The sequence below is a fragment of the Monodelphis domestica genome, chromosome 1, assembly GCF_027887165.1.
Source record: "Monodelphis domestica isolate mMonDom1 chromosome 1, mMonDom1.pri, whole genome shotgun sequence".
NCBI lineage: Eukaryota > Metazoa > Chordata > Mammalia > Didelphimorphia > Didelphidae > Monodelphis > Monodelphis domestica.
This window is the reverse complement of record NC_077227.1, coordinates 69,500,096-69,527,263: the sequence shown is the minus strand read 5'-3', so window position 1 is coordinate 69,527,263 and position 27,168 is coordinate 69,500,096.

Genomic DNA, 27,168 nt, shown 5'->3' with positions numbered 1-27,168 from the left:
GCTGGCTCCAGCATGCCCTTGCTTCTTTTTTGATAGAGAGACACATTGTAGACTGCAGGAAAATACATGGAGTTTTAACCATTTAAATAAAAACATTTATGCACATTCTCTCAAAGGTTGTGGTGAACATATAGAGGAAAGAGATTTGTAGCAAGATTCCTAGAGCTGAGGGATCTCACTGTATCCTCATCTCTATAAATGAGGATACACTGATATATCTATCTATCTCTATCTCTATCTCTATCTCTATCTCTATCTCTATCTCTATCTATTTCTACACACAATTCTGCCTTCCTCTTCCTACTGTCTCTTTCCACTCTCCATCATTCTCTGAGAGACAGACACACAGATAGAGACAGACATGGAGATATATATAGAGAGAAGTGGAGAGAGGAGGAGGAAAGAGGGAAAGTGGGCACAGAGAGGGAGGAAAGTAGGAGAGAAAGGGGTAGAGGGAAATAGAGAGAAGAAAGGGGGGGATTCCTTGAAATGCTGCAATATAGAGAAATGAAATATATATATGCACAATATTCTTTAAAAGGCAATATATGTACCTACATATACAACTTTCTTTCATCTTGCCAAGGGATTCTGTGAGGCTCTCCATTTTCTTCTCTTTTCTTTTCCTGAATGGGGATTTGATCTGTGGTTTCATTGGAATAGGGTACCTGTGGATGAGAAAACTCCTACCAAAGCAGGTTGGCATCCTCTTTGCAATTTAGGCTTAAAGAATTGCCTAGAGGCAGGATTTTTACCCAGGTCCTTCTGACTCTGAATCTAACATGTCTACGAAGACTGTTCACTAATTCTTGGAAGGATCATGTGCCTAGCCCAGTGTCAAATAGTTAGTATGTGTGTGTGTGGTAGGATTTTAGCCCAGCTTCTACTTCTGAAGATGACTCTCTATTCACTATACCATGGTGATTCATACATGTAGCTATATGAACATATTAATTTGTAAAATGCTCATATGTATATGAATTAATATATAATACAACAGAGAAAGCATATAATAATAAACATATATGTACATTTCCAATTCATATTTCAATATGAAGATATGTTTTGCTCATATGTATATAAATGCTGTAAACCTCAAAATTTCTTAGACTTATAAATGTTGGAAATTTCACCATTGGGAAATTTCATGCTTGAAAAATTTCCTATTGATAGTGGGTCTTGGCTATTGGAAAGTGAACCCCATTGGCATGTGAGGTTCCTCCTCCTCCTTTCTTAAGATTACTTTAGGACAGAAACCTTTTGCTGAACAATGGAAAGGACTTTGACCTATGCTTAAGCATAGAACAGGAATTTCTTTGAGTCATGATAGATTTTAGAATTGATACAATGGAGATACTTGGAATCAATCTCCACCCTACTCAGTCCTAACAGGATTGAGGAAGGGCTGGCTGCAGCATAGATCAAAATTTAATTATTCCAATCTCTACCCTACTCAGGTTAACAGGATTTAGGAAGGGCTGTAGCAAAGGATCAAAGATTTAATTATTTGAAAATATGACCTTCAACAGACATGTGCAAAGCCAGAGACCTCTGGGCGGTCCTGGGTTAAGCTAGAGCCTCCAATGGCACAGGGAAATTGATGGACAGTGATTGGTAGATATGAGAACTGAGGGGAGGGAACTTGGATGGTTTCCTTAAAGAGAGAGGGGTCTGAAGACTCAGGGGTGGTGGTTGAGGAGTTTGTCTGAGTGGTTGGAGTGTGCTCTGAGAAGCTTGCTCTGAAGGAAGATGAAGGTGGAGGCCTCTGAGACTGTTTCTACATTTTGGTCACGTGAGTAATAGGGACTGATCTCTTTTCTTTGCCCCAGCTATCTAAGGGCTTGGGCCTTTTGGCCCAGCCTAAACAGAAGGGGTATTTAAGCCCTATTCCCTTCTCTCCCTTTTCTCTCTCTCTATCTCTAATTCCTTTCTTCCTCTTGTTGTAATTAAACTCCATAAAAGGTTGACTGCTGACTTGAGTTTTCATTTAGGAATTACATAGCTGAATTCCTTGGCGACCTTAAATATATATATCAGTCTTTTAAAGTGATTTCCTTGTCACAATGCATGTATGTGGGGGGTGTATACCGGCATCTATCAGCATATTATATCCTTCTTTATCACTTGAAGATTTGCCATTCTCTGATATCTTCATTCACCTTTGGTCAGTTTCAATTTGAGACAATTTTAAAAAATATTGTTGAAAATATAACTCCTACTTCCCAAATTCCCAAACCTTTCTCATTAATGTATGTTAAAGTTCTAACCTCTTAAAATGTTTACTAAGACTAAAAAATAATCACCTCATCTGCCAAAATGTTAAGAAAAAAGGATTTAGCATAATACATGGAAATTATTCAAGAAAATATGAGCAATGATTTTTCTTTTCAATTGAAAAAATTATGAGTAAATGAATATTGCTGGACTGGTCTCTGGATATTGGGACACTGATTTCCTCAAAGGTGATTGATTTTCAGAGCTAAGGCACTGTACTATCAGTTGCTAAGGCCTGGATTCACCTGTATTTTTCTATAGGGGCTGATTGTTGGTATGTTCTCATCTGAAACATGAATTTGGGAACTTGATGAAAGACAGCTTCTTTATCTCTGGATGACTGATGGGCCATAGGTCTATTGGTTTATTCTATAATTTGGAATTACATTCACTATTGGCTAAAATCTGAACAGACTAGCGGTTTCTTCCATTTATTTTTCTGATTTTACCTTAGGCACCTTTGTGCCACATCTCTCAAAGAAAAATGTCCTTGGTTTTTTCAAAGGCAATTTTTGAAATAATTAGTTTCTCTTTCAACAGTGTACCTCACTTTGATCGGCTCTGTCATTGTCTTTCCAAGAACACATATCAATACTTGGGACTGCCAAGGGAATCTTTGTAGTGTTTTGTTTAATTTCTCCAAATCAGAGGCAGACACTAGGAAGCACTCTGGCTTAAAGGGACTGCTTGGCCTGAGTTATCATTCCATTTTAGTCTTGAGGTCTCTTCCTGGGTGAATCAAACAACTAATGAACAAAACTGCAACTGATGAAATCACCAGGATGCCTATTTACTGTTGTTTGAATCTTCTAATGACATTAATATGCAATTATCTTTTAGAAGGGGAGATTTAGTGACATACATTACTGGACTAGACCTTTGCTTTGCCTTTTTCTAAATTATAGGATCATAAGATTTAAACTGTAAGCTATATGAGCAAGGGAATTTTCATTTATTCCTTGTATCCTCATTGATTGAGGATAGAGTAGTGCCTTCTGAACTCATATTGTTCTGATCAGCCACAACTGAACACACTGACTCCAACGCTGTCATATCATTGGTCTCCTTCAAAAACGAAGGATGAGCAACAGATTTAGAGCGAGGAAGGTTCTTTAGAGGCCATTCACCTCAACCTCTTTATTTTAGCAACAAGGAAGCTGAAGGACAGAGAAATAAAATTATTTGTTCAAGGCTGCACAGGAAATAAGCAGCTAAGCTAGAGCTTGTGGAACATATTTTTATTCTCTAGACAATGAATTATTTGAAATGAAATGTAACCTTGGCCAAATGGTAAGTCCTTTTGTGGCTATTCCTGGGCATGTAGGATCACAGATAGAAAACTGGAAAAGACAAAGAAAAAGTTGGAGGTCATCCAGTCCAAACTCTTTCATTTTCCAGATCAAATCAAGTTCCAGAGAAGTTAAGTGACTTGCCTAAAATCATATAGTCAGTGACAGAGCTAGAATTTGAATTTGATTTCCTTGACTCCAAAGCCGTCTGTGTTCCATGACCCTATTGTAGGACAAATCAAGGATATTTATGTGTAAACAACATCAAAAATAATTAGTTTTTGTTTGACTAAATTTTATCAAATAGAAGAAAATCTGGTTTGTTGGCTAATATTCATTAGTCTGTTATGCCTCAATCATAATCCTTCTTGCAATAGCTATTTTATAGTTAATTTGCAGATTGTTCTTTTGATTTTGCTTTCAGATTAATTTCAGATTAATTTAATCTTTATTCATCACTGCATAGAAATTAACCAAATATTATTTGGTCACTCATTCTTGTTTTTTAAATATTACTGTTGATAAATTGTTATTATTTTATCATCACTTCCAAACACATCATTCTCATTTTCCTTCCAGAATCATCTTTCATTACAAAAAAATTTAAAAAAGAAAAAAAATTACCAATATATCAACCAAGTCTGACAGTGTTATATTTTCATCATTTTCCACCTCTGCAAAGAAGAAATATTATTGAAATATGGAGTTAAAGATCTCAGGTTACATAAGCAGCATTTGAGAGAAATATCTATTTTACCATATAAACTCCTTAAGGTATGTTGACTAGAGTTCACAAAGCTTACTTAGTCACCTGGGGCTCATTGACTTTACTGTGTCATCCCTCTTTCTCCATCTGTTTTTGCTTCTTCTCCAGAACCATATGTTCTCTCTCTCCTCTGCCCAAGTTCTATTTAGAAAACCAGCAAGATCAATAAGCTCCATTGTTTTATGAGATACATCAAAGAGCTGAATGTCTGCCCTGTTATTCCGACTCTGATGCGACATGCCTATAGGCTGGATTTCTGGTTCCTTCCTAAGGCCAACTTGGTGATACAGTGCTAATTCATTTACTAACTTTTATTTGAGGGCCAGCATTTGATGTATGATTGAAACAGTATTTTTGTCCCTTTGCTATAGATGTTTTCTAGCAGCCCAGGTGATGCAGAATCCAATTGCATTAACTGCTATACATTGTCAAAACCTATCAGGAATATTTTCTGTTATCCTGTACTATTATTATGGCTATATTAACAGCTTGCCAAGTCCTCTTCAAGATATATAAAGGATATAATTTCCAAAAGAAGGTAGATCTAAGGCCATTGCCCATATACAAATGAGCCCAAGGCTTCCCCCGTCTTCAGTTTTGAAAGATGAGGTGCCAGGTCTCAATCTCACACTGTGGCAACCTTGCCTTGCTCAGTGTTCAGGAATAAACACTGCAGCATAACAGCATGTGCCCAACTGGGAATCCAGGGGAAAGCAGCCAATATTTAGAGCAAGGCGCTCAGCAAGAGCACAGAGAAATGGCTCTCAATTCATGGGAGGATTGTGCAGTGCTGTGACAAGGTATATTTACAAGTCAATCTGAGAGCCTGGGTTATATACTTTATTACATTTCTTCCCTCTAGACAATCTAGAGAATAAGGAGACAGACTTCCTCTGGCTCCTGTTTGGAACCTCTGTGTGTTGTATCAATGGACAGCTGCTGTCTTAAGCTTTTTAATTTGGATTGCAGACTGACCTTATAGCAAAGGGATAGGAGTCACTCAGTATTCCTTGCTGTGCTTAGATTTCATTTACTTGTGCATTTGAGGTCAGTTTTAGGAGGGGGAGAGAGGCCATCATGCTCCATGCCCTGAATATTCATTCCTCCATCAAAGGCAGAGACCAGCCAAAGTAGAGTGGCCATTTTTGCTTTTTTTTTGGGGGGGGGAGAGTGAATAGGAGGGGGCAAAAGGACTCAATCAAATTTTAGTCATGAAAAGACAAAGCTTTCCCTTTAAATCAGGTAAAGAACACCACTGAAGAAGTGTTTCTGGGGAAAGGGGTTGATTCCCTGGTCCTTTTTTTTTTTTTTGGTCAGGACTAGGTTTTGAACTCCACAGTAGAAGACATACAAGGCATTATCAATACCTATCAAGCCTGGGAAGACAGCGTAGCAGCCCGAGATCGAAGCACAGTAGCCAGAGTGACAAAGTCTAGATGGATACATGATTGACATTAGGGAAATCTTGTAGGAATAGCAATAGGAACAGCTGTCCAAGCTGGTAGGTAGTCCATGAGGGTGAGAGCCAAAGTGTAGGGTGGCAGTCTTTTCAGGGGAGAAATGCCAAAGGAAATGAAGTTCAAAGATAGGGTCATAAAGACTAGTCACAGTAGTCAGGATTGAGATAGTGCTTTAAGGTTTGCGAAGTGCTTTGCAAATATTTTATGATCAGAAGAATCCTGGGATTATATGTTATTAATTTTTTGCATTATTGTAATATAATGTAATTACATAGAATATTATTATATTCAGGTAAGGAAACAGAGACAGGTAGTGATTAAAGAACATGCATGTCCAAGGTCACATAGCTAATGTGTCTGAAATAGGATTTGAACTCATTTCTCCCTTATTTCAAGTCTAGCACTCTATCCACCTAGCAACTTAGGATGCTGCTTCTAATTAAGCATAGGGAGAAATTTAGAACTCTATGGCCTGGACTACTAGCCAGGGAACCAAGACAGAGACCCAGTTGTCAGAACTGAGATGCATGTGAGAGCTCAGGTATCAGGACCAGAATACAAAGTTAGAGCTGGGGCAGAAGCAAGGCTGGCTTGAAGCTAAGCCACCTGAGCTATGAATCCTCAGGCTCTCTATTTTTCCTTTGCATAAGAGCTGCACTGATCCTGGAACTGGGAACTAGGGCAAGCCTGTAGGTAGGAGCTAAGTGCACCCAGTTATGATGACTGTAGGACCATAAGAGCACGGAGTCAGTTCAGCCATAATACTTCCTTCCTCCTCTGCCCTTGCATTGTCATTGATGTCTAAAGGCAAATGCTAAGTGTATTAGAGATGTAACGACACTGAGAGAAGAAGGGTTAGTCTGCACAGACGTGCTATCTAAATCAGCAGAGTACAATTCAAGCAGACAAATAAGAAACTGGAGGCACAGAGATCATACATTAGAAATATATGGGCTGTAGTGGGAATGTCTGATGAGGCTTATATGGGTTACTATTCTTAGTTTATCTTTGAGAATCAGTAGGGGAACTTATTGTGATCCAGGTAAGGATGCTCAGAAGTCATACATTTCCAGGTGAAATTTGAAGGGAAGAAGTAGGGGGGAGGGAGGGAATTTGAATAATAGGACAATAGGGGTGGTGGGTGAGGAATAAGTAGAGAAGAGAATATTTGAAAGGTGGAGAAAGGGAAAACAAAACAACTCACCCCCCAAAAGGAGCACAACAAAGAAGGGAGTAGTTTGTCATTTTATATTTAATCTAGAAGAAACAAGATTTGTGTTTCTTATTTTCCTGTTTCCTGCTTCAGGAGTCCAGAATTAGAAATAGGATACTTTCTAGGTTTGAGATGCTTAAACAACTGTGGCCAAATTCTTAAAGGCAAAAGGTTTACATGTGCTGAACTAACCCTGACATGTCTGATTAAGACCATACCCAATCAATGGAAGATTTTTTTCCCCCTCATAAGAACTAGGGAAAATTCATTACAATCCATGACTGTTATAAGAATCTGTGTTCCATTTTAGAAATAAAGGGCAGAAGGAAAACTGATCAGATGGTAAAAGCCCTTCCAAGTCCTCAAATAGATAGATGAATGCCTGAGAAATCCAGGAAAGAGGACAAAATCTGAGCAAAACACATTCCAAAGGTGTCACTGATAGAATGAGTAACTGAATCTCAGAGATGGAAGGTTTCTTCAGTCTGTACCAGAAAAGGAATCTTCTCACTAGCATCGCTTATAATGCTTTCTCTTCTAGAAAATTTTTAATGATAGGAAATTTATTACCTCTTAAAAAAATTTTTTTTATACTGTTAACTTTTTTTTTTTAGAACTGATACTGAGTAAGAGGTAATTAGGGTTAAGTGACTTGCTCAGGGTCATACAAATAAAAAGTATCTGAGGCCATATTTGAACCCACCTTTTCCAGACTCCAGGTAGGAGTTTATTTACTACATTACCTAGCTACACCACTTATTACCCCTCGAGGGCATTTCACTTTGAGATAGCGCTAACTGTTAAGAAATGTTATCTCATACCAAACCCAAATTCCCTCCCCCCTCCCTGCAATTTCCAAACTACTTCTGCCCTCTGAGGCCAAAAAAGTCAAGTCCTTCTTCCACATGACAGCCATTCAAACACTGAAAGGCTGCAATAATGTTCTTCCTATCTTCTCTAGGATGAATATTTCCTGTTGCCTCAACCTGGATGTACTCAAGTTTGTTTAGTCCTTGTAAAAATCATGCCTGGAACTGAATATATTATATTAAGTGTGGTCTGGTTAAGGTAAGGGAAAAGATAAAGGGTAAAAGGAATAAGCATTTATTTAACACCTATTCTGTTCCAGGCATTACTCCAGGCTTTACACATATTATCTCATCTGATCCTCATAATATCCCTTTAAGGTAGGTGCTATTAATGTCCTTATTTTCCGATGAAGGAAACTGAGTCAAACAGAAGTTAGATAATTTGCTCAGGATCACATAGTTGGTAGGTCTCTGAGACTAGATTTCAACTTAAGTCTTCTTAGCTCCATGACCAGAGCTCTATCCACTGTGTTACCTAGCTGCTTCTAGGTAGAGGACAGAAGGACTATTGCTCATTCCCTTTCTCATTCTGGAGTCTCTACTTCTATTTATATAGCATAGAATTAAAGAAACCTATTTTTTTTTTTGGCAGCCATATAACACTAGTGCTGGATGCTGAGCTTGTAGGCTTATAGGCTACCAAACTCTTCTAGATTTGAAGTACTACAAGTAGCCAGTGAGAAAACAGTCAGATGGTACTGCTGTGGGAATTCCCAAGAGCTGTTCATTAGGAAGTAGCATGCCCCTGAGAAGATCTTAAGGAGTTTCTTCCTATATAAATCTAAAATTTATATCCAAAAGATAAGCAACCAGATTGATTAACACAGAGCTGGCACCTCCTCTTCCTCAATGCATGTATATTTTTAATCTTAAGCATCCCTGGCTTTATAGCATTTATTATTGATGCTTTCTAGTGTTTCTTCATTTTTCCAGTGTAACTTTCTGAATTGGGGATTTGTGTCAGGGCCAGGCTTTAGGCACTTCTGGAAGGAATAGTCAGTCTTCTTGGATATTATTCTGTATTATCTGAGGATTGGAAAATGAACTCTGTTTTCCAAGTAGCCTAGGGAGGAGTGATTGATCAGTCAATGGAAGGAGACAATGAGGAGCAGCCTGAGCTGGAGCTGTCTGATTCTGGGCCATGTTGTTACCTTTCCAATCAGAACTGGAAGTCTTCTATGAACTGAATTCCCAGACTGGGACTATGTTCAAATCTAGACTCAGATACTAGCTGCGAGACCCTGGGCAAGTCACTTAATCTCTGTTTGTTTTGAAGTCTTCAGTTGTAAAATGGAGATAACAACATCATCTCTTTCACAAGGTTGGTGTGAGGATGAAAAGAAATAATATATGTAAAGTGCTTAGCACAGAGTCTGGCGCATAGCAAGTCTTATAAAAATGATTCCCCCCTTTTCCCTTTCCTTAGTATATACAGATTTCTGGCGGTTGTTTTGTGTTGATTGGGGCTGGCAAAATGCAGGTACTATGGTTTCTACATGAATTTCTTAATAATGTAGCTCAATTGATAGAACATTGACTCTGGAGACAGGAGGACCTGAGTTCAAATCCTGCCTGAGAAACTTTCTAGTTATGTGACCCTGGATTAGCAACTTCTTTTCTATCAGTCTGAGTTTCCTCATTTGTAAAACAGGTATAATAGCAACACTTACTTCCCAGGGTGGTTGTAAGGATCAAACGATACAATATTTGTACTTTGCAAACTTTTATACCCTCTATAAATGCTGGCGAGCTACTATAATGTCTCTCTAAGCATTGTGAGAGTATTCTAATTTCATTCGTTCTTCCATCTTTGGTCTGGGACTACATTAAGCAGTTTCGTGGTGCTGACTTCTCACCTATTGCTTCATTTTGTCTTCAAAAATCTCTATCAGGTAGATAAGGAAATGATTATTTTCCTTCCTTTTCAGAAAAGAAAATGTAAACACAAAGAGGTTAAATGATTATTTGGAACATTTCAGAATGCATTATTAAAGATAATCAGTGAAAATCTAGAAAGGTGATTCTAAATGTCATAAAGGTGGTAATGAAAAATGTTCATGACGAACTAGCTTTCCTTAGCCTTCCTTCATTTGTTCCTTCATTCCTTCCTTTCTTCCTTTCTTCCTGGTGAGGTCAATGTTGTAGATATAATTTACACTGACTTAAACAAAAATTTGATAAAATTTCTCATGCTTTTTCTGTGAAAATTAGAGAGAGATATGTGCTAGACTGTTGCACAATTATTGGATTTAGATCTGGATGAATGATTTATGAATTTGGAAGTGGAGTGCCATAGACTCTGTTCTTGGTCTTGTCTTGATCATTTAAAAAAATCACTAATTTAGCTAAAGGCATGGTTATGGAATTTATAGATGGTCCAAAGTTTGGAAGGGATAGCCATTACATTGGATGATAGAGTGAGAACCCCAAAAGGCCTATAAGATTAGAACATATTAATGAATAAAATCAGTTGAAATTTTATAGAGAAAAATGTAACATGCAGGTCTGACCAGCATCCTCTTAATAAATACACTTCTGTGGCTTTGCATTGCCCTAGAAGCAAATAAAATTCTCTGTTTGACATTCAAAGCCCTTTAGAACCTAGCCCCTTCCCATCTGTCCAGTCTTTTTATACCTTATTCCCCAACGTAGTGACCGTGGTCTGGACAATAGCCATGAATATGATACTCCATCTCTCAGCTTGAGGCATTTTCTCTGGTTATTCTCCATGCCTAGAATGCTCACTGACTTCCTTTATGCCCTAACAAAAATCCAACCTTCAATAGCAGCCTTCCCTAATCCCTCTTAATTCTAGTGCTTTCCCTCTCCTGATTATTTGTTTATCCTGTATATAGCCTGCTTTGAATATATTTGGTTTGCATGTTGTCTCTCCCATTAGATTGTAAGCTCCTGGAAGTCAAAGGTTTTCTTGCCTCCTTTGGTATCCTTAACACATAGAACAGTTTATTGAATATAGCATGGACTTAATAAATGATTATTGGTTGGTTGATAAAGCTGACTTCATGGGAGGCATAGTTATGATGGACGTAGATGGTCAGTAATAGAAGCTGGACCCTCATATCGGAAATCTTGTATTTTTTACCAGTTAGCACTAATTAGGCATAAATTACAAAATCTGTATTACTAAGAATTTAACTGTTGTGTACTATTAATCTGTTATAATAGTTTTATAATCTGTTCTGTATTTATGTCAGTCTTATACCATTGATCACTTGTACTGTTCTGTTCTGTATTAATGTCAACATTGTACTGCTATGTATTATTAATTGCTTATACTGGTCTTATATTGTACTGTACCTTCCCTATGTTCCCCATGGAGATAAGGTCATCCCAGGAAGTTATTGAGGCTTCTCCTACCACTGGGTTTTTCTGTCTGGAATGCCCCAGAATGCCTAGGGGTAGACTATTCAATAAATGTATAAACCATGATCCACCCTTTGGGTTACTCCATCAGTCCCAGGGGGTTTCAGCTTCAGCCCTTAGGCCACATCAGCACCCCAAACCTCTTCTTTAAATAAAGGTTTTTATATCTCTGGATAAGAGCAGAGTCTTGAGCCTTCCATTTTGGGGGCAAGATCTTGCTACAAACTTTGGAGTGTTTTTTTTCCCATGACAGTTAGACTTTAATTTGCCTGGAAAAAAAACAACCTAGGAGTTTTAGTGAACTGCACTTTTAGTAGGAATTAAGAGTTGGATATAGGAAACAAAAAAACCCAATGTAATCATGGGCTGCTTTCAGGGATGTGGTGACAGTTCTTGAATACTGTGTTTTTGCAAGGTCACATCTGGCAGTGCCATATTCAGTTCTGGACACAACACTTTGGGAAGAACAGTGATAACACAGAGAATGTCAGGAGTGGGAGTGGGAGAGTAACTCAGGTGATGAAAAGCAGGAAATCATTCTTGTGTGGAATGGTTGAAGGAATGGGGAGTGGTGAGCCTGGGAGACATGGCAGCTATTATTAAGTCTTTGAAGTGCTTTCATGAGGAAGAGGGATTTGATGTGCTGTGTTTAGTTCCTGAAAAAAAGAATAAGCTGTATAAGAGGATCATAAAAGCTTTATATCAACATAAACTTCCCAACAATTAGAACTGTCCAAAAAATGGAATGAGACATTCTTGTGAGATTTCTCTATTTGGCTATCTTTAAACAAAGACTTGACAACCATTTATTGGCTTTGGATTAGGTGAGATGAACCCTAAGGCTACTTCCAACTCTTTCTGTTATTATGTCAGTGGTCAAGGTATAAACAGCTAGTTAATGATAAGGTCAGGTCTTCTGATACCTGGTTTCAACATCTCCACTGGATCTCATTGCCTTTAGAAGTGTAACATCATCAATATCCACTAATCTATCAACAAGAATAACTTAAAATTAATGTGAAACTACTAGAAAATAATTTTGATTTCTTTGTTTCATTAATTTGCTCTCACCTTTCTATTCCCTCCCATATCCAATGAAATTCTCTGTGGCCTCCCTGAGAGTAGAAAGGAGAATGTTATATACTTAATGGGATAGTAAATATTGGGAGCTTACCTGAGACATTGTTTGAGAGGAGAATGTCCACCTCCAGCAGAGGGTTAACATAAAGTGTAGGTTATTAAACTAAATTATTGGCAGAATAAGTTGCTTCCCCAAAGGCCATTCTCCCTTGTGTGATATATGTGCTACAGTGCCGGCTTTCCTAAAGGACAGATGCTGGTGGGGCACCTTTATTAATTGCTAAGCTCACGTTGTTTGACAGCCTGACAGTCAAAGTAATCCACTCTAGCTCTTTGGGGGTGCCCACACTTTTAGAAACAGAATATCCAATACATGATGTCAATGGCATTTGCTGAAATGGATCTTGGAGGAACACTGCCCTTTGAAATTGTGCATTTAGAGAAAATAGGTTTTGCTTCAAAAAATGTTCAATGGAGGTTTGTGATAACCTACAGCTCAAGAGGCCTCCATAAGACCTCTGTTCACTTCCACCTAAAATTAGCTTTCTGTCCCTTGAATTCTTATTCATATCTCTCTCTATTGGCCCTAATAATATGCTACCTTCTATTTAACAAAACATTTTTTATTTGAATTGTTTAATTTTGTTGTTAGAAACCATCATCTCTGTTGTAGACACCAAAAAAAGATGAAGGTCTAATCTAACCCTCTCTACACTGTTATTGTAATAGTCCAATCTCTAAACTGATTACTCTAATAGTTCATGACAAATATGACTTGTGAGTAGTAAAACCACTTTTCCCCAGGAAACGCAAATGAAGATATACCTCTTGGGCATATATCTGAGCTTATTCAACCCCTTAGAGAGTTCCAGAAACTTGAGTCTATTAGCACAGCATAAAAGGTCATATAGCTAGCTCAGGGCAGTAGTTGTAGTTAGTAGTATGAGGATTATACCAGTTTTACTCCCACACTGGGACTCAACTGTAGGCATCAGATAAAAAAATAGAAAACGTTTTTCATTGCCAGTATTTGAAAGCTAGTATCTACTTATAATGCTTTTAGAGAATGGGATAATACTTTAAAAAGGAGGGAAAAAGTAGAAGACTGATTAGACCTCCCCTTAGAAAAACAGGATGGTTATAGGGGTTAGGTTTTTTTGAGTGTCATTCTTTCTGAGTATAGGGAAGGACAGTCCAGGGACAGACTGCTATGAATAAAGGTACAGGGCAAGAAAGTAGAGGACTTGCTCAGGGGACAGAGAATAATGTCCACTTTGGAAAAATCACAAAATGTATGGAGGAAAATAATATTATTTAAACCTAGAAATATAAGCGATATAGGATATATAAAAGATCTAAGAGCTACATAAATTCTAGACAAAAGAATCTGCTTCTTTCATTCTGATCTCAAAAGAAGAAGTATCTTTAATTCTATGGCTAATGACTTGATTTGTGCCTTTGATCCTATTAGTTTCTGAACCATCTAAAGCTTTGTTTCAACAACCATTCCTCCTTTTACATATCATTTCAATTTTTCTCTCTTCATTAGTTTTTTCCCATATACCTGCAAACAATCATATCTTCTCAATTACCCAAGAGTCTTCTTTGACCATTCTAGCCCATCTTTTCTTAATTTTGAAACCTCTTCTTCCTTTTATTTCCAAAATTCTAGAGATTTTCTATAACTATTGACACTTTCTCACCAATTATTCTTTTCTAAGTTCTTTGTAATCAATTAGTCAATCAGTTTGTTAAGTGCTTACTTGCTGGATACTATACTAAGTGCTAGGGATAAAAAGCTCCTCTCATTTCCACTCTATTAGAAACAAACAAACAAACCCAACCCTTATCTTCTGTCTTAGAATCAATACTAAATATCATTTTCAAGGCAGAAGAGTGATAAGAGCTAGGCAATTGTTGTTAAGTGACTGGTCCAGGGTCACACAGCTAGGAAATGTGTGAGATCACATTTGAACAGAGGACCTCCTGCTTCCAGGCATGGTTCTCTATCCACTTAGCCATCTAGCTGCTCCTCCACCCCATTCTAATGATGAAAACAGCATGTAAATACTCATTAAATATACTCATAGGTCTGCTAAAAGTACACTCAGAGATTTTCAATAAAGTAATTGCAAAATTCTCTGGCCTCTTTCCTCTTGATATTTTTTATCTTGGCAATCTCATTTATATTCAGAGTTTTACCTATTATTTTTCTGTAGATGACCCACTACTCTCTATCATATCTATTCTGAGCTCCAGACTCAACATCTCTTTGTTTACATTGTTAATTGATTCATTCAGTTGCTTTTTCATATTTAAATGTTTCCTTTGTTTTTCATTTTTTGTCTATTCAACAATGTTAATCGTATATTACATGCAGAGCACTGGGTTATATTTTGTGAGTGACAAAATATTTAGATAAAATATAGACCCTGCCCTATTTTTTTTACTATTTTGTAGAGGAATCAAACACACAGATATTATGATATACAGTATTATTTGATAATTTCATCAGAGACATGACAAAATAGAATGCCATGTGATTGATAAAGATAGCAAAAATTAAATGACAAATATTGGAGGAGTCATGGGAAAATGGTCCACCATTATACCATTGGTCTTGTGAACTGATTTAGCAGTCTGGAAAACAATTTAAAATTATTCCTCCAAAATTGCTAAGGAGTAAATACCCTTTGACTCAGCTATATTACCTCTAGGCTTATACCCCAAAGTAATCAAAGAAAGAGGAAAGCATTTATATGTATAAAAATATTTGTATTAGATCTTAGTAGCAAAAAATAGAAACTAAGGAAATGTCCATTTTATCCTACAGGTATCTCTCACTGTTTAGCATAGTGCCTGTCACATAGTAGGTAGTTAATAAATGTCCATTGATTGACTATTGGGAAATGGTTACACATGTAGCATATTAATGTAATAGAATTTGTCATAAAAATGATGAAATGAATAGTTTCAGAGGAAAGTGGGAAGAGTTCTGTGAACTGCTGCTGAATTAAGCAAGGAGGACCAGGAGAACAACAATGAGGGCAACATTATAGTCAAAACAAATTTGAAAGTCTTCAATAACTCTACTTAATGCACTGATTAACCCTAAGTCTAAAAGAATGTAGACGAAATGTTACTCACTCTCTCATAGAAAGTGAAATGCAGAGTCACATTTTTCAGACATCATGGACAAAATGGGAATTCATTTTCCTGAGCTGCAGCTATGTCTTAAGGGATTTATTATTATTTTTTTTTTAGTTTGTCTCTTCTCTTTGCTCAGTGTGGGAGAAAGTAGGGAGAGAGACAGAATTATAGTAGGATAGACAGAAACCAACTTTGGGGAGACCAAAATCTATAAGCATCATCTTCTATCATGCATTAGTATGGAAGCCTTTAGGAGATGGCATCCTAATTCAAAGGAATGTTTCTGATGTCAAAAATTTTTGGTTCTTTATCAGGATAATGTGGATAATTATGGGTCCCTGCTTGGATCTTTGGGTACTATTCAATTTATGCTTTAAATATGGCCACATACTCTTGGTATGATTAAGGATGACTCTAGTTTTATAGAAAATCTTTTTGAAAGCATATTAAAAATCTTTATTGTTTCTCTAGAACTAGCAAAATATTTCTCTACTCCAAAAGGCTCTTTCCCCAAAATCCTGGTAAGTACAGTAGTGTAACATTTAAATTAGTTTCTCTACTAAAAGTATTATATTTTTAGAGGTTTATTAAAGGTTATTAGAATTAAGAAATAAAGAAAATACAAAATAAGAAAGCATGTGTCTAGGGCACATAGCCCATTCACAGCCACTCACATCTTGCCTGCCTGTCCTTAGAAGCGGAAGCAAAGAGGCTCGAAGTAGGCAGAGAGTCAGTTTAAATACAAATTGTGTTCTCTGCCCAGGTGAGGACTCAGGTGAGATTTTAGGGAATTCTGGGAACTAGCAAGGACTTCTGGGGATTGAAGTCTCGGGTTCAAATCTCCATTTTACAGTAGGAAGATGGGTGATAGGTAAAGTAGAATACAACTTTTCTTAGGAAAATGGATTAAGGGTAATAATCAAACTTAACTCATGTCTAAGTAAGATCATTGCCTCCTTATCCACCTGAAACCATTGATCCCTCTAAGGGCACTATTATTTTTCCTCTTCAAGGTTAAGATATTGATCACAGAAAAGAAATCTTTACAATTATGAATAGAAGTGGTCAGTGAAAGACCAGTGATGACTAGCCTTGTTTATTGACTGGGCACTCTATTTTGACAATTTATAATCTTTTCCCCATTCAAAATTCTTATAAATGTTACCTAGCATTTATCCTGGGGACAGAACGTCATGTTGGACTGTGTGGGGAAGTATTCGCTTTTGGTCATCATCCTCTCTCCAGAGTTGAATTGGCTTGCATATAGATTAGTGCTAAGTCAAATAAAAAATTTTTTTTTATGGCAGAAATGTGTCAATCAAGGATTTAGTACTAACATTTTTAAAAAACCTCATACAAGACTTTTGGAGTTCGTTGGCAGAGGTCTTTTTATATTTTCCTCCTGACAAAGAAATATTTAGAGTTAGGATGAATGGTTGGAATATAGTCTTATTCTCCACCTCCCGATTCAGAATATTTCATCTGCCAGCATAGGCCTCCCTGCCCTGAGCCCTCTTTCTGGTTTGCGATGATATTACTGAGAAGACACCCTTGTCTTTTTCACATTTCTCTTTCCAAAAGGAGAAAAGAGGAGTTTCAGAGAAATGGGAGCCAACCTAACAGTTGTTTCTCCTGCTGTTTTATCTGAAGCCAGATTCAGCTTTTCAATTTGCAAAGCAGTACACAAAAGAAAATTCAGTGACTACAGCAGCTCCTATAGCCCCAAATGGTATGGTGCCAATAACCGCCAATAAACCCAAATTTTCATTAAATCCACCTCACCCCAAAGATAACTGATGACATTGAGAGGAGCTATGAGAAATTGCATGATTCATTGGGAAAATTACTCTATTCAAGTATGATTAATTTTTTTGGTAGATTCTGAGGTTGTTATTTGTTAGAGAAGTTTAAGAAGTGGCTGAATTATGAAATGTTCTTTATACTATTCAGGGAACAGTTGGAAGTTAAGTTGGAAATAAGCCAGTCCAACCTTTTAATTTGTTTTAAATGGTTTTTATATAAGTAACAATCTTAACAAATGTAAATAAAACAAAATTATGACTCAAACTCCAAATAAAATGTTATTATGCTTTGTAGTTAATACATATTTTAATAAGAACATAATGTTATCTTTGAAGTATTAAAATAAAGATTCACTCAATGGTCTTTTCCCAATTCCTTATATTTATAGATATTTTTTTAAAATATAGTTTCATTCAATTTTACATCATTCCAATAATTCTTTTTGCTTTGTATCATATCATATGTCTTTAAAATATTTCTTTGTATTTCTCATATTTGCCATTTTAACAGTATAATATCCCACTGTCATTTGTTCAACTATTTCCCAATTATTGGACTTAAAGTTTGTTTCTAGTTTATTGTTGCTATTATTAGTAAAGAATCTACAAATATTTTTAATGATATCTTTGGGGTAGATAAGTTAATAAAAGAAACTGTTGAGAGAGAAGGGAAACCTATTCTGTTTTTTCTTTTTTTGGCTTCATTTTTCTCCAACTTTGAACTCTAAATGTTAGCACAAAAGTAATTAGAAGTTGAAAGTCAATATAAGGGAAGAGATGGTAAGAAAGGATCTATATGCCTTCCAAAAGTCCCAATCCTGATCCCTAGTTGAACAATAATATCTCAATGTATTGAAAGAATTGGTAATATGATTGTTGAGATATTATTAATTATATTTTAAAATTTGGGAATGTTAGAGATGCTTTATTGGTGAAGACAGGGAAGTATTCTGATTTTCTAAAGAGGAAAGAAGGGAGTCTTCAGAATTTGAGTTGATGAGCTCAATTTTGATGACTGATAATATTAAGGAAAATGTTAATAAAGTGTTGCATGAGCAAGGAGAATTAAATCATTAAGAGCAGTCATAGCTTTTTCAGGAACCAGAACTAAGGCCTATAAGACTAATTTCACTTTTTTAGAAATATTAGTCTAGTTGTTGGTAGATCAGAGGGTTTAGTAAAATTTAATTTTTCTAGAAAATCATTTGGCAAACTTTTTCATGTTATGCCATTTGATGTAATAAATATTTTTATTTAATTATATTAATTGCACATATATAAATATGTGCATATTTATATATATAAATAGACAATAATTACATAAAAATTAAAAAAACCCTTCATTTTTGAAGCCTTAGGGATTTGTCATTGACTGTATTTGGAAGGAAATTTTGGCCAATGGCATTCTTTGATATAGACAACATTTAATAATTTTCAGTGAATGAAAAAGCCATCATAAAAAATCATGAATAGCTTGAAATTTGATTGAGTCTAATGAGACAAAATTTAGTAAAGATAAATGTAGTCCTTCAAAGGGTTTAAATTACTTTACAATATGGAGACATATCTAGATAACAGTTCAATAGAAACTGGAGGCAAGTTCGATATTGAGTGACAGTGATAGATAACAGATGGATAGATAACCTGAATGCTACATCAGAAATGTTAAAAAGATTCAGAGGGACAAAGTCATAGTAGAATGTATGAGAGAACAGAAATAAGAATTATTCAGGATGAGAGAATGTGAATGCATTATGAGCTTCACTGTTAGAGGGAATGCCTACATTGAAATCATCAATTCATTGAAATACGTTTGTATCTTTTGAGCATACTATGAATGTTTTCTTCTAGTTTTATTGTATTTTGGCTTGGAAATATATACACATATTTTCTTCCTTTCTATGAATTTACATAATGTCTTTTTCTTAGTCTTCTTCCTTTCTTGACCACTTTAAAGCCATTGACACTGTTCATTATTTAATTTCTCTTAGATATTTTCTCCTCAATGTTTTCATAATACAATTCTTTCCTGGTTCTCTTTTTATCTGTCTGAGTGTTTACAGTCTCCTTTGCTAGATCTTCATATATGTCATACTCATAATAATGATCACTCAAATTGTTGTTCTGTCTTGATTTCTCTTATTTTGGGGTAGATAAGTTAATAATAATCTAAACTATCTTGCTTGGTATTCTCATAAAAGGCCACATGTTCAATTATCTCTATGCAGATGATTTAAAGCTCTGGTCCTGCATCACCAACTATCTTTTTGATATCTTCATCTAGGTTTCTTTGTGCCCTATAGGTAGTTCAAACTCAACATATCAAAAATAGTATTCCTTATCTTCTTCCCCAAATATTTCCCTTCTCTTTACTTCTGTACAAGACACCTTTATCCTCTCATTTTTTAGAATCATAGCTTCAATTTCACATTTGACTTCTCCCTGTCACTCACCACGCACACCGAATTTATTATTAAGGATTGCCATTTTAACTTCTAATCTCTCATATGTGATCTTTTTCTCATATAATTATCACTATAGTTTGAAGCCTCATCACCATTCTCATGGATTAGTGAAGGTGTCTTCTAATTGGACTCCTTCCCTCAAAACCCTCTCTTTTCCAGTCCATCTTTGACTTAGCTGCCAAAGTACTTTTCCCCAAAACATAGGTTTGGCCATTTTACAATCCCTTCCCAACTCCCTCTTCTGCATTTAATAAACTCCAAAGTTTCCCTATTATTTTCAGTATCAAATAGAAATTCCTCTAGTATTTAAGTCCTTTACAACCTGGCACCTTTCACTATTTTAGTGAAATTCTCATCTGATCTAGCCTCACTGGTCTGTTTGATCACCTGACTGTCTTTGCACTGGCTTGTGTCCATATCTAGGATACTTTCCATTCTCACTTCTAACCCTATGATTCCCTGTCTTTCTTGAAGATTAATTTGAAAGCCCATTTTTTTTCCAGGAGGCATTTCCCATGGCAACTTCTTTACCCATTAACCCCTCCCCAATTCTCCTCAATAATTATCTTCTATGCACTTTATGTAAATTATGTAAATATTTTCTAAGTACATATTTACATGTTGTTTTCTCCTTTAGAATGAGATTTCCTTGAGGGAAGGAATGATATTTTTGTCTTTCATTATGTCCCTAGATTTTAGGAGAGTATCTGGCAGATTGTAAATGGTTAATAAATGTTGTTGCCTGCCTGATGACAGATGAACTTTTTTTACACTTAAGAGCATATTCAAATACAAAAAGTATTCAATATATCCTTGCTTGACTTTTTCATTGTTTGTTCCATACACTATTAGATCAGTTTGTTCACCACTCTCAAGTTTGTAAATTCTTTATTCACTATATTCTGATAGTTGAGTTGCAGAAATCTTTTAGTCTCATCAATATCATAAGTATTAATAATCCATGCATATAAGATTATAAATTTACTTCACAAACTATTATTTAGTGAAAATTTATATTTGATATACTATTTGTTAGCCCTTTAAACATCATATAATTTAATTTATTTTTTCTTGATACTTGTGTAAGTTTGACTTTTTCAGATAATATCAAAGAGTCTTTTTTCTTGTAGTTATAGTATAAGTTTTAGGCTAGCCTTTCAATTTCATTATTTGCATATGCTACATGTGTTTCTTTAGTACAACACATTATTTCATTTTTTAAAATTCATGTCTGTTATTTTTATTTTATGAGAGAATTCAGTCTTGAATTACATTGAATCTTATAACTCGAATTTGACTCACCTTTATTGATTAAAATATTTGCTTTTTCAGAAAAACTCAAGCTTTCTTATTTTTAATAATTCTATAATTAAACCAGACATTTTAACAATAAACATCACTCTTATCCTTTATGCTATTAGATCCAAAAATCATCTGTAAAATTAAATTTTCCCTTTTTCAAAGATAGGAGCTCTTCTTTATCCCCCTTTTTTTGTCCTCTTTCTTGAATCTTTTATGTATTGTCCTTAGCTAAATTATCCCTTTAGTTACATGGTTACCCTTTAGTTAAATATGTTAAATTTTCTTTTTTGTCTTCCTCTTCTTTTTTCTCCCTATTGTTCTATTTAAACCCAATTATATCACTCAGTTATTTAATTGATACCATACTATGATTGTTTTTGTTTCAACACAGCTAATCATGTTAATATCTTAAGTGTAATTAGATACTTACTAAGTATCAATTATTAAAAGTCTTTAACTCTCTAGGGTGTCTCCCTGGCTCAGTTCCAATGGATCTTGAAAGTACTGTTTAATTCCCTTCCTTCCTTACTTTGATAATCTTTTGGTTTTTAAATGATCGTATTTTATCCTTTATTTGCTGGAAAACCAATGTTGAAATGGAAGTTTTATTCATCCAAAAAGTCCCTCTGGCTTTTTGGACTTAGTACTCCCCTTAACTCCTCTCTCTATGTGTAATATTAAAGATATGCATAGAACTTTCTTTTCTGGAATCTTCTTTGCTTGGATCTTCTTTGCTTTTGATCCTTACATTTCCAACAGAAGCTTAGTTATTGGCAATCCCCTCACTGTGACATCAAATGTAGGAAACTAAACAGATGCACATGTTATTCTAGTACTCCCTATAAGTCACCTAGTCCTTTTAAGAATGCCTGAGTTCCTTTTATACACTAAATGATGAAAGAATCAGGAGTCATTCCACTAAAGCAGGAAGAGTCATGATAGCCAGATTTAGACAAATCTCAAGTGCAGGCATTGGCTTTATTCAGCCAACTATTCCTGCATTTGCCTACAATCACAAGAAAAGGCCAATTGCTTTCAACATTGAATAGCTAGACTAATTGTTTTTAAAGTTATTTTCTGTCTTCTTTAACAATTCCTTGTTTTTGCAGAAAATATGTAGAAATCTGATTTTTATACATAATCTCTTATTCCAGTTTAATATGTTTTTCCTTTATCGTCTCAGTTTTAAAGTTTTCCTGGCTGATATGATTGTTAGGTTTCTTCTTGTTAGTATTTTTTAAAAGATTGTTTCCACTTGCAAAGTGTTACTCATTTCTAATAGCTATGGGCAATTTGCTCAAAATGTCCTTATCTGTTATGATGAGGCTTTTTTCTTTTGATATTTTTTGAACTACTATACGTTCTCTTTCTTTGGTAAAACAAATATGTAATTTTTACATTTCTCCAAAATCTATGATATAGTCTCATCTTAGTTATCCATTTCAACTACTTTATCTACTGTTACTTGCCCCAGTCTATAATTTCCACTTTAATTGCATCCGTTGTCATTTTCATGTTCTCTTTATTTTCCATCTTCAAAGGTTTCTCCTACACAAAACTTCCTGTTCTGATGCTTCCTCATGGTATGAAAGTTGTCATGGGTTCTTGAAGAATATTTAAATAGAGCACAAGCTATTTTAAGTTATGCTAAACTGAAAATTGTTTTAATATGGGCCCAGAGACAGATGATATCTCCTGAGGATCAGCCTTCTTCAGAAAGTATAAATTTGTTATCCTAAGATTGACCAAAGGAAAATAAATTGGGATTTTTTTTTTTGCCACAGTCATGCATGAAACTGACAAAGGATGGTCTTAACTCCTTTGTAGTTTTCTTCTACTTCTGAAATAACAATGAGCATAATGGTTCAAAAAGAGGCAGCAAATGCTAAGGATCATAGCTTTTAGATATCCTACTTATATTTGGTAGCCCATCAAAAATAATTATAGACCACTAAGACAATGGGAGGAAATATATGAGTTTAGAAAACAAGCCTACCTCATAGACAGACTATAGATTTGGGAACTTATTATACAGGCAACTATCTGATGATGATTTTCCTTTACACGAATGAGAGTTTTCTACTTATACTTTCAGCCTTTAAAAGGTAGATAAGTTAAATAGGGGAAATTTTATTCTGGATCTGATTCTTAGGAACATGGAAGAAATGGTTATTGGAGCAAAAGTGATGGGAATGTGACCACTCTTTGCATGGCTTATGATAAAAGAGGAGAGACAAATAAGCAGAGAGAAATGGTAAACACTGAGAAATAAATTCTGAAGGCAAAAGAGAAACAATTTTTTTGAGGAGAAAAAATAGAATTTTTTATGATAAGACTATATGGATATATGGGAAATTTATCAAGAAACAAATTGTAGGAATTATATATAGAGAATATGAAAGTGAGGACATTTAACAAAGCATGGTTCAATAGTATGTCACAATCCCATAAAAATAATATCAGCAATGTTGTAATTTGGAATGAAGCTAGTGAGGAAACATGATAAAGGACTGGACCTGTAACTTTGTTGGTACAGAGAACTCTTAGATAAGGAAACTCCTTCCAATGATACAGATTGACATCTTCTCTGCAGTTATCTTACAGTGATGTCTAGATCTCTGAGAGGTTAAAGGATTTGCCCAGGGTCACAAATAAATATATGCCATTGGAAGTACTTGAACCCAGGTCTTCCTGGATCCATTTAACTTTCTGTTTACTATGCCACATTGACTATCAGGGGAGATAAAAACAAAAAAAGTGTTTTTAAAAGTTCTTTCAGGACAGATAGCACAGTGGATAGAGTACCAGGACTGGAGTTGGGAGGACTTGGGTTCAAATTTGGCTTCAGAAACTTCCTATTTGTGTGACTCTGGGCAAGTCACTTAACCTCAATTGCCTAGCTCTTGCCACATTTCTATCGTAGAATTGATACTAAGATAGAAGGTAAGTATTTTTTTTAAGCTAATTTTTAGAGAAAGAGGAGAATTGAAGAAAGACAAAGACAATTGTTTGGGTGTAAATAGGACGATAATAATTAACAATATTGGGAAGGGTGAAACTGCTTAATTCTAACTGTATTTTCTTTTTTTCTGCCTGGGAGAATAATCTTCGTAATTAAATGATTGAATGATTAAAATGGCTAAGGGAATTGATAGTTAAGAAAATAGGATGAAAGTAAGAAAGCATTTCAATCAATCAATCAATCAATAGTTATTAAGCACTAACTATGGACAAAAAAGGGGTTAAAGGTAATCCTTGTCCTCAAGGAACTTACATTCTAATGGTTCTCATTGGATATATGTCAACTAGCCTAGATGAAATCAGAATACCTTGGATACTGAAAGAATAAATAGAATAGATGGTTGAGCTGTTGTTACTGATATTTGAAAGAATATGGTGAATGGAAATATTTCACAGGACTAGGGAGCACAAATGTCCTGACTTGTAAAAAGGAGAACAAAGCCAGAAACAATAGTTTAAAGGGCTTGACCAATTATTTGGAAATTTTTAGAATGTATCATTAAAGAGATGGTTAGTGAATATTTAGAGAAGGAAACTGTGATTACAAAGAGCCAGAATGGCTTCATCAAAAACAAGTCATATCAAATCAAATTCTTTTTTGACAGCTTCACTAAATTGGTCCTTTGTGGGAAGAGCTGTAGAGTTTTACTTAGATTTTACTGAGGCATTTGAAAAAAATCTCTTATGGTATTCTTATGGAAGATGGAACAATTTGGGTCAGATGGTAGGACAATTAGATGGATTTGGAACTAGATGAATGATTGGATTCAAAGAAGACACATTAAAAATTTGACATGCTTTTGGCAGGAGTTCTCCAGTGGAATAGCTTAGGGACTCTGGTCTTGGCTCTGTACTGCTTAACATTTTTATCAATGACTTTAATAAAGGTATAAATGGCATAATTTTCAGATGTGAAGATGACACAAAGTTGGGAGGGACAGATAATGTCCTGGATGTCAGAGTCTGGATCCAAAAAGATCTTGACAAATTAGAGTTTTGGTTTGAGTGTAGTATGATAAAATTCAGGAAGGATAAATAGACAGTCTTACACTTAAGTTCCAATAAACAAAGTCACAAATATGAGTTGGAAGAACCATGTTTTGAAAGCAGTTTGAAGAGGATCTAGAGTGTTAAAGTACAAACTTACCATATATCAACAGTATGATATGGCCACCCTCTCATCCCAATAATGTAATCTTGGGTTTCCTTCAGAGAAAAATATCTTCCAATAATAAAGAGATAGTTGCTTTGCATACTGCCCTGGTCAGACTATGTCAGGAGAATATTGTTTAGAGTTGGGCACTATAGTTTAATAAGGGGATTTTTAAACTGGAGCATAATCAGATGAGGGCAACTAGGATGGAGACAGCCTGAGTCAATGTCATATGAGAATACGCTAAAGGAACTAGGGATGCTTAACTTGAAGAAGATTCAGGAGGGACATGATTGCTGTGTTCAAATATTTGAACAATGTAGGAGCAGAATTATATTTATACTTTTTGGCCCCAGAGTACATAACCAAGAGAAACTGGCAGACATTTTAAAGAGGCAAATTTAGTCTTGAAAAATTTTCTAACTTTTGAGAAATACCTATCGTGGAATGAACCAACTTAGGAGGTAATGAGTTCATGTTTATTGGAGGTCTATAAGCATAAGCTGTGTAGTGATACATTGGGCCATACATTTGTTGGATTAGATCAATTAAACATTAAGCATTTATTAAGCTCCTGCTATATATCAGACATTAGAGATGACCACTAAAATTCCTTTGAATTATAAAATATTATAATTTTGTGATTATTTGGCTGGTAGAATGTAATCATCCCAACCAGAAGTAGGTATACCCAGAAACATTTATGATTTGTTATGAATGGCTGGGAGAAGAGGTGCTTTCAAGAACTGGGTGTTGCAGAAAGCACATACTGTATCTGATGTCCTGTGTCTATTAAGAGATTGGATAATGTTCCTTTGGGTGAAACCATGGAATTTGTACTTCTGTTTGTCAACTTGTGTTCTTCATTGCACTGTATAAAAGCTTGAAAGGTACTTAGAGGTTTGATTCTTTTCAGTCTTGCTTCTGTTCCAAGTAGTTGTTAACACCTCCCTTTGCTAAAGTGTGGTACTAAGTGTTGCTGCGATCCAATGTAATGGTTATTGTTAAATAAGTTCTTTATTGTTAAAATAAGTTCCAAATAAATTATCCTTTGTAAGTGTTTAGTATTCTGTAATGAGTCCTGGAATAAAGTTTTCATCATACCATGTTGTTTATTGAGTTTTAATTTTGAGATGATTATAAATAAAGTTGATAGGTTCTGTGATATAGTAAATAGAGTGCTCTTTTGGGAGTTAGGAAGACCTGGCTTCAAATTCTATCTCTTACACACTACCTATTGAATATGCACAAATCACTTAACTTCTCAGAAGGTTTCCTCATCAGTAAAATGGAAGGAGACATCATGGCTTTGTAGACTAAGGACAAGCCTTGGTGTCAAAAAGATTTGGGTTCAAATCCTGTCTCTAAAACATCTGAATTATGTAACCATAGGCAAGGCACTCATCCTCTAAGTGTGTCAGACAACTCTCTGAAGCTATAAGTCATAAGAGAATTATTGATCTGTAACAGAGGGAGAGTTTTCATGACAAGAATTACTGAGATGTATGAAATACAAGATCCAGACTGAAAAAAAATGGAGATAATATTTTTATTTGCCTCTCTCACACTGTGATCATAATGTTGTGGGGGTGAAGAGGTGCACCCCTGGGGTTCAGGAAGGATACCTTTTGCAAGAATACAAGACTCCAAAACTTAGCTTAAAAATAAAAAAAGAAATTTATTAATTTAGAGAATAATTTGAGAATGGCCAGGAGGATGGTACAGGTGGAACAGCAAGGTGGAAGGCTGCTCCCAGAACCCATCAATTCTGGGGATTTTATACTCTTGCAACAAATGCTGTGTCGTAGTGTGGATGTGACACTAGAGTGGTAGTCACTCAGGCATTTGGGTGGGGTGGTCATCTGACTGGGGTCTGTCTGGAGACATAGGTAATGACCCTCCTAAAGATTCCTCAGTTTTAGGGAACAGACAGATGTCTG